Source organism: Corylus avellana, chromosome ca11 (genome assembly GCF_901000735.1).
Source record: "Corylus avellana chromosome ca11, CavTom2PMs-1.0".
In the NCBI taxonomy this organism is placed as follows: Eukaryota; Viridiplantae; Streptophyta; class Magnoliopsida; order Fagales; family Betulaceae; genus Corylus; species Corylus avellana.
Window position 1 is genome coordinate 6111849 of NC_081551.1, and position 9892 is coordinate 6121740.

Below are 9892 nucleotides of genomic sequence, written 5' to 3' on the forward strand. Positions count from 1 at the left end.
GACCACCCAAGGGGGCCTAAGTGAGAGTTTTGAAAATTCATGGGATATTTGTCAAATCGGTTGGAAGTTCGAAGGGGTTTACTAAAGTTTTCCAAAAAAAAAAGACAAAAGACCAAAAGAAGATCGAGGTAGGTGTTTCTTCACCCGGTTAAGATTTTACTTATGAATTTTGTTCAGGTGATATAAAAATATAAAAAATAAAAATTTACGGCACATTTTTATAGTTATTTTTATTTTTACGTTTCAAATTTAATTTTAATCTTCTTTATAAAAAAGGGAACCTCGTCTTCAGTTCAAAATTGGACTAGAGAGTATTCAGTTAATGGCTAGAAGTATGTAGTTCATGACTATAATTTCTTCTCATAAATCTTAAAGCCACAAATGGGACACATGTTCCACTAATAAAAAATAGGAGAAACTTCAGTAAGCCCCCTAAACTTCCACCTGATTTTATAGACCCCTGAACTTCCAAATTCCTTATTTTTTGACCCTGAACTTATCATTTGCTCTCACTTTGGACCCTCTTTAGTTTCAATCGCGAATTCAAACCGCTTAACTTTTTATGCCCATTATACCCCTATTTTGCACTCAAATTTCACTTGAAATTCTCAAAATGCCCAAACTATAAGCAGACTTCCACCCCAGCCCAAAATAACACCGTTTTGGGCAATAAAATTATATATATTTTTTCTTTTTTAACAAAAAAGAAAATGAAAATGAAAAATATTAAAAAACTTAAATAAAAAATAAAAAAAAAAACACCCCAGTCCAAAACGGTGTCGTTTTGGGCATTAAAATTGTTTTTTTTTTCTTTTAAAAAAAAAGGGCCAAAAAAAAAAAAAAAAACTGGAGAAAGATCAAGGTGGCTGGAGCCATCCCCATGGCTGGTATGGGGGTGGTTCGACCACCCCCATGGCCAAGGGGGTAATCCGACCACCCCCAAAAGGCAAAAAAAAAAAAGGTTTTGATGGTTGGTTAGTGGCCAAACCATCCCTCAAGGGTCTGGTTTCGGCCACCCCCACGGGCCGGTATGGTAAGTTTCTAGGCCCTTTTGTCCTTCCATCCAAAAAAGCCCCAAAGTCATTCCTCCGTTGTTTTTTTTGGCCTGAGGGTCACTTCACCACCCCCGCACATGGGCGGTTGATCTCAGATGTGCCCATGGGATACCCAACACCCCCTTGGCTGCAATAGGTGATCCGGCACTCCATTTTGGCCAAGAGCCACCCCGATTTTTTTTTTTTTTAACATTTTGCCTTTTCTTTTCTTTTTTTTTTAAAAAAATAATTATAATTTTAATGCCCAAAACGACGTCGTTTTGGGCTAGGTGGGTGTTATAGTTTTGAAGCCCAAAATAGTGTAGTTTTAACGTGGGGGTATAATGGGTATAAAAAGTCAAACCGTTTAATCTAACATTGAAAACTAATTGAGGGGTTCAAAGTGAGAGCAAATAGAAGTTTAGGGGTCCAAAATGAGAGATTTGGAAGTTCAAGGGGGTCTGTAAAATCGAGTGGAAGTTTAGGAGGGCTTACTGAAGTTTTCCCTAAAAAATAATAATAAAATATTATTTACGATTTAAAAAAAATAAATAAAAATAACGGGTGGCTGGCCACCCCATCTTGGCCATAGGGGGTGGCTAGCCACCCCTATTTTAGCTAGGGGTAGCTCAAGCCACCCCCAATGGCCAGCCAGGGGTGGCCAAACCACCGGCATGGCCTATGGGGATAGTTCAGCCATCCCCAACTTGCAAAAAGTGGGTGACCAAACCACACCCAAGAGGCTTGCCACCCTCGTTAGGCTTCAGCCACCCCCAAAGGTCAAATGAAAAAAAAAATAATAATAAATAAATAATAATAATAATAATAATAGGTTGGCCCTTGAGGGTGGTTCGCTCTTGGGGATTGTTCGGCCTCCCCCTTTTGCAAGATGAGGGTAGCTGAACCAATCATTTGGCAAACCACTCCAAATTCTCCTCATTAGGGTTTCTGGTGTAGGGGTAGAGTTTGAGGCCAGAAGGATGGGGTATTTATAGTGGGAGGGGTGTGCCTTAGTTTGAAATGGTAGAGAATTGGTTGAAATTACTTTTCAGATTGTTACCGAATATTCAGTACTTATGTGCAAATGTTCGATGTACTATTACACAGTAGTTCTAGGGTTGCAGGTTGAACGTTCGGTCAATGCCCAATGGTTTACAATTTGGTCAGCAAACGTTCGATGTGGTCCCTAGACGAACGTTTGCACTAAGAGTTGGGCTCGAATGTTCAGTGGTCCCCCAAAGAACGTTCAATTAGAGGCTGATTTTGGTCTTTTATGCTGTTTTTCAAATAAAAGGTTTTCCACAAAAAAAAGGGTAGCACTTTGATGGTTATAATTAAAAATCTTTAAGATTAGTGGGGTGTTTATCGATTTAAAAACGAGCATATGTTTTTTAATAAATCATTTTCTTAAAGGTTGGTATTTTGGGGCATCACATTACCATCACTAAGGTGGTGTGTCAATTATAAATCAAATTCATGAATGAAAGCACAAAATACCTTGGTCATGAGTTACACCCATGGTTAACCTTGTTGTGGTGCTATGATTCATAATTATATTACCACCATGAGTGATGGTCCAACCATCATACATGCAACTCATATAATTCTTATTATATGTAAATGATCAAAACATCCTTTTGAATCATTGAGTATGATTAGGCCTGGGCGTCGGTAGGAAAAATTTTGTTTCGCCAAAATGTCGGTAAAGTTAGAAATTTCACCGACTTATTCCGCCAAATTTTTTTTCCGACACCGAATGGCGGTCAATAAAGTCGGTCGGTATGTGTAAAAATTGAAAATTTTCGTCGAAGTCAGTTGGTAGGCAGTTGGTAAAGTCGGTTTAGTTAAAGAATTTTATTTCGCCTACCGAACCCAATTTGTCAGGACAAAAAAAATTGTTCTACCTACTGCCCATTGGTTAGGCGGTGTCGGTAGAAGTCGGTCGGCTATCGGTCAATAGGCGGTCAAAAGTCGGTAGGCGGTGAATTTGTCCAGGCCTAAGTATGATGGTCCAACCATCATACAACTTAGCTCATATAATTCTCAATTATATGTCAATGATCAAAACACCCTTTTAAATCATTTAGTATGATGGTCAACCATCATACAAGCTACCCATAAAATTCTATATTGTGTTTAAATGAACAAAACATGTTTTGAATCATTGGATATCAACAAAATTATTTTAAAGTAGGAAAATAATTGTCTTTTAAGCTATGAACTTGAAATCAATTTTTTAGGTTTCAATAACACATGAGAAGGCTTTATAAAATTAATCCCTTTTGATCAATACTTGTTATAAACACTTTATAACATATACCATAATCAAATAAGCAAATTTTCTTTGGTTATGCATCAACAATAAATTTTACAAACAAACACCTAGTCTGAAATTCAAGATTCCATATTTTATAATGCGCCAAACACAATTTTTTTCATGTAAAAACCAGTCTTCAAATATTTTTAAGACTTCTCTCAATGTATGTTGTAAAAATCGTAATTAGACAATCCCTGTAAAAAAATTTGCGTGAACGGTTTCTTTTTGAACAATTTAATAAAATTTTAAATGGATTCCAAATGACTTGAAAATTTGCATTTGTGATCTTAACATGTCAAAGAACATGTAAAAAATACAAGATTGAACTGTTAGTTCTTGTGTTAGCGTAATTCAGTTCCAAAATGCAGAAGCTACTGTCCACGAGCTCAAACACTGATATCGAATGCTCAGAATCCAATCTTCATCGTTCATAATGTAGATTCATGTGTCATGAACGTCGCTGCAAAATTCAGCTCAATTGGACCACAAGCACTCATTGATTGAAGCTGTTAATCAAGGACAGATGGAATGTCCTTTGCAGGGGGTGTCCGGACATGCTGCTAGGCTGTCCGGACACCAATTCCAGTAAGCATGTTTTTTGCTTGCAAGGCCTTGTTCGGATATCCACTAACCCTGTCCGGACAGCCTCGTACCTATTATGCCCAAAAACGTGTTTTAAGTGGGCTCAGGTCTAGGGTTTGATGTACTAATATATATACATCATTATAAAAGAAAGAGGTACGAATTTTTAGCCCTAGAGAGTTCGTTAGAGGCTATGCTAAGAGAGATCATATGTGGTGAGCATTAAATTGAATCTCTTAGAGTTTGAGTTATTCCTTTGATAAATCTACGGCTAAGAAGTTTATCGGAAGGATCCGGTAAAGGAGAATCATGTTGAAGAAGATTGTGAGCAAGGAGACGAGTTGTAGGCCTGTCGATCTTACAGAGTCAAGGTCTTGCAAAGAGTTGTAAGTGTTCTTAGTGTCTGTAATCTCTGGATAATCCTTTGTTAGTGATTTCCTGGGTTTGGCTGCCTCGGAGAGCTTTTACTTTTAGATCGGTTTCTAAAAGGTCTCATCTTCGTCACCAAAATCCTTGTGTGGGATTGTTCATATTTTGGTGATTGTTTGCTTAGTTTTAAATATCTGTTAATTCTGCATAAATTGTGATATTTAAACCTGTTAAGCATTTTTCAATTGGTATCAGAGCGGGTTCACTCTGTTTGGCTTAAATTCCTGAGTGAGATCCTTGACGCCTTTTTGCTATGGATACATCTCAGTCCCTTGTCATTGACTCTTTTGGTTTTGATGATCTTGACGATGTGTACAAGATCCTCTCTAATGAGTATAGTCAACTGTCCTACAGATACAAAAATATGTGTAAGAATTTTAAAACTGTAGAACAGGAAAAAGAGTCTTTGGCGAATGAATTGTCTAAATCACATGCCTTGATTGATTCTTTAAATTCTGAGATGTCTGTGCTTGTTAAAAAGAATATATCACTTGAGAATGATTTGAAAGAACTCTCACAAAAATTCTCTATTGATAATCTAGAAAGTTTTTTGTGTTGATAATAAGCATAGTATGATTGTTGATAATGGTATTTGCTCTACTTCGCATGCTTCTAAATCTGAAAGAAAGACCTTGTTTGTTAAGCCTGTGAATGTTAAAGAAGTCAAGGCTAATACAGTCTATTTGGATAAAGGTAAAACCACTTGTTTGAATAATTGTGTGAAGCCCAAATCGAAGACTTCTTCTAAGAAACAAACTCAAAATAAGTTTGTTTTGACATGCCACCATTGTGGGATTATTGGTCACATAAGACCAAATTGTTTTCAATTCAAATCCCAAAGACTTTGAAAAAACCCGGCTTCTCCTAAGAAAGAAAAATGTGATATAGAGCCGTGTTTGCCTAGATCAAAGTCTAAATATATCCCTCCTCATAAAAGCCAACATTCTCAAATTTTGTTCCCACTTGTCATTATTGTGGCAAAGTTGGTCATATTCAACCAAATTGTTTTAATTTGAGACCCCATGTGCGTCATATATCTGGTCCTAAGATTGTTTAAGTGTGGGTTATGAGGGATTATACCATTCACCCATTGAGGGAGAGTCGTAATGATCTCACCTTAATGTAGGTGAATCAATAACATGCCTAGGATTGATTGTTTTGCATATTTTTGAATATCTTAGAGCATGTTGTTTTTCTTGCTTTGCATTTTTTTAATTTTTTTTTGCTTTCATGTTTATGCATTGCATTTTTATTTTTTTTTTGTTACACTTTTTGTGTGAAGAGTGTAGTGTATACATGGTTGTTTTGAGATTCTTGTTTTGAGGCAAATTCATAAAGGACCTTTCGAGAAATTCATATGCCATGATCTTTGAAAGGTTTATAGATGAGATGTTGTGTGCGGACCATCAATATTTTTGTCTATTTGCTAATCAAACGTTCAAGAATGTGTAATGTCTTGTGAAGACCTAGAAGTAGTTATTAAACTAAATTATTATTTTGTAGTGGGACCTATAAGATGTGATGAAAGTTTAATGCTAAAAGATATTTATGTATTGCATGTTGTAATCTCAATTCAAACATGTTGTTTTTCTTTGCTGCCCTTCTTTGTGTTTTATTTGTGTTAATAAATTTTTGAGAAAGATATTGTTGTTGCAAAGATGTTTGAAATGTTAAGATGAATATATGCTTTAAATGCTCTTTAATTTCTTAATTGGAAATCCTCTTAATTTATGTACCTATGGAATACACTTATTATTCTTGAGTTGATTATCTTTAAAATGAACTGTCATTGATCCATTCAAGTATGTGTTATTGTGGCACATTTCATTTATGCTATCTCTATGCACTTAAGCTTCAAGAAGGAATGTCAATCCATGACAAATTTATTGTGTTGGACAAACCAGATGAATATGATGGATTTTTCTTTGTGGGTTAAAATTGATCAAATGCTTGTTGAACCTAGGACTTATAAATTCCAGCTAAAACCCTTATGTCTTGTATTTAATTTTATGAAAGACACGCTCTCAAAGAGAAAATCTAAAGTGAAATGTGCAAAATGCCAAAATATTCCAAAAATGAAATTTGCACTGTGTCAATTTTTGTGCTTGGCTCATCCAAAATTTTAATTTTGGATGTAGCTTTGAGCCTTGTGATAAGACTAAGAGCCTGTTTGGGATTACGTTTGAGAATTACAGATTTTAAATCAAAAAGAGCTTTAGCTTTTGCTAAAAGTGTTTTTGGTCATTTTTAGGCTTTTTGGACCCTTAAAAGCGCTTTTAGGCTACTCAAACGCAATCTCAAACAGGCCCTAAAGGGGAGAGTATTGGATGAGGGTGACTAGGCCCTAGTGAGGTTTGACTTCTAACCTAACAAGCTATGAATTTCTTTCATATGATTTGAAAGTTTTAATGTGCCTTCTTTGTCAATATTTGTTTGTCCATTGCTTGGCTCTTTATTATGGCTTATCACACACAACACATGTAGCATGAATAGTGATGGTACATAATGGCATCACATGAGTTGCAATAGTGATTTTGTTTATTCATCTTTTGATACTCTTGCATGCTTTGGGTATTTTTGGCACATTCAACAAGAGTGTATCCGAATTTGCAATTTTTGATCATTTATTGGATATACTTTTCTTATGAATACTCATGTTTGCAAATTTGTTTTCCCTTATTCTTATTGAGTCATACATTGAGGGGGAATTTTGCTAATGTTTCTTCATAATCTTGCATTGTACGTCATTGTTTTTTGTGATCATGAGTTTTATCTATGTATTCGTGTTCCAGATATGCATTGATGTATTTTGTGAGGTGTTTCGGGAAATATGAAGAGCTTTTGTCATTCTGTGACAAAAAGGGGGAGTAAATATTGGGAGATGATGAGATTGGCTCGACATTTTGGTTTTGTCACCGAATTGCCAAAGGGGGAGTTTGTTAGTTCTTGTGTTGGCTAAATTCAGTTCTAAAATGTAGAGGCTACTATCCACGGGCTTAAACACTGATATCAAATGCTCATAATCCAATCTCCACCGATCATAATGTGAATTCATGTGTCATGAACGTCCCTGTAAAGTTTCAGCTCAATCGGACCACAAACACTCATCGATCAAAGCTGTTGATCAAGGATCTACGAAATGTCCTTGCAGGGGGTGTCTGGACATGCTGCTAGGCTGTCCGGACACCAATTCTAGCAAGCATGTTTTTTGCTTGCAAGGCCCTGTCCGAACACCCTGTACCTATTATGCCCAAAAACGTGTTTTTAGTGGGCCCAGGTCTAGGGTTTGATGTATTGATATATATATATACACACACATCATTATAGAAGAGAGATGTACGAATTTTCACCTATAGAGAGTTTGTTAGAAGCTGTGCCAAGAGAGATCATATGTGGTGAGCATTAAATTGAATATCTTATATATATATATATATATATATATATATATATACACACACACACACACACACACACACACATCATTATAGAAGAGAGAGGTACAGATTATCACCCCTAGAGAGTTCGTCAGAGGCTGTGCCAAGGGAGATCATATGTGGTGAGCATTAAATTGAATATCTTAGAGTTTGAGTTATTCCTTTGATAAATCTACGGCTAAGAAGTCTATCGGAAGGATCCGGTAAAGGAGAATCATGTTGAAGAAGATTGTGAGTAAGGAGATAAGTTATAGGCTAATCGATCTTACAGAGCCAAGGTCTTGCAAAGGGTTGTAAGTGTTCCTAGTGTCTGTAATCTCTGGATAATCTTTTGATAGTAATTTCCTAGGTTTGGCTACCTCGGAGAGGTTTTACTTTTAGATCGGTTTCTAAAAGGTTTCCTCTTCGTCACCAAAATTTTTGTGTGTGATTATTCATATTTTGGTGATTGTTTGCTTAGTTTTAAATATCCATTAATTCTGCATAAATTGTGATATTTATACCTATTAAGCGTTTTTCATGAACTTTTTCAAGCTTTAGGTTTGTTGGAATCAAATCCCAACAAAAATGAATGCATTAAGTTTCATAAATTTCCATCTTTTCAATATTTTTGATAAAGCGTGCTTTGATATCATTTGTTGGAATCATGTCCATCAAACATGCACAATAGGATAAAGATCCCGAGGATTCAAACTTTATACAAATCATGGAAAGATTATGACGAACAATCAATTGAAGTAACAAGAACAAGTAAGAAAAACTTACTTGGAAATTCAACCACCATGGTTTTCTTGGTCTTCTTGAATTTCTCCTCCTTACTCCTCATGCTAGAGTTTTCTCTCAATAACTGAAAATAACCAAAGAGTGTGGGCTCTCACAAGATGATGATTAATTAAATCCCTTTTTATTTTGAGAGTGAATCATATATCTAGTAATAAGACTTGTGTTTTTTACTTTCTTAAGTCTATTATTTATATTAGGGTTTACTAGAATTCTTTAATACATGGCAATGTGTGACTAGTAGGAAAACAAAGTTTCACTCCCTTTATGACTGGATGGCTGAGCATTCTCAGCAGTTTTCTCGTCATTTTCCCTAAGTTTAGGGAATCAAACTACATTTTACCAACCTATTCAAATACATAGTTCCCTGCAACATTAAAATATTTATTTATTTATTATTATTTTTTTTCATTTTTGTTTTGTTTTTATATTCATTTATTTTGCTTAGGAAAGTGTGAGATGAGAGATAATGTCATTTTATGATTATAATAAGCATGTGGATTGCTACAGTTGAACCCAATGTATTAGGTTCAACTGAAGCAATCCTAATGTATAGAGAAGATATAAGAAAGCTGATGTAGGTGAGTTTTTGTGATTTTTTTTAGATTTTCCCTGTGTAGGGAAGGGAAGCAGCTTTAGGATAGCTGTTGAGAATGCTCTTAGGTGGAGGCTTTTCCCTAGCCTCCATCATATTAGGTGAATTTGGCTTGGGTTTTGACTCTAGCCCATGTGTTCGGATACTCTTTGGATTTTTTGGTATTATTCTAAGCCCAAACCTCTCAATCTTCTCTTGCATTGTCTTAAACAAGTCCATGCCATTCTCATATAATAATCCATATTTTAAAATTTAAACATGACACATATAAATAAATAAGGCCTATTATCTTGGTCCATTTATATGAGCTTGAAGAGGGACCCAAAAAGAAAATATTTCTAGCTCTAATAAGCCTGTGATAAATGCCATCTCATAACTTGTCACAAATTACTGTTATTTACAATTAATTCTACTGAATTGTAATTGAATTCTAGAAATTATTTTTTATTTAGTCACTTAATCTCTTAGACAATTCTTCTATTGAATATTTGATTCCTTCCTAAAATACTTCGTAATCGAATTAAAGTCAATTATTCTGCCACTTTAATTCACTACCACTTATCCTTGAGTACTCATTTTAATCACATAATTATTCTTTCACTAGTGAAGTAATATTTCATCAAGTAATGTTATTTTAGTGATCCCATTTGTGACAAAGGTAAAAGATTTGAAGTTAGAATTCATTTCATCAAAAATCTAAATTCTAAATGTCTCAAATATT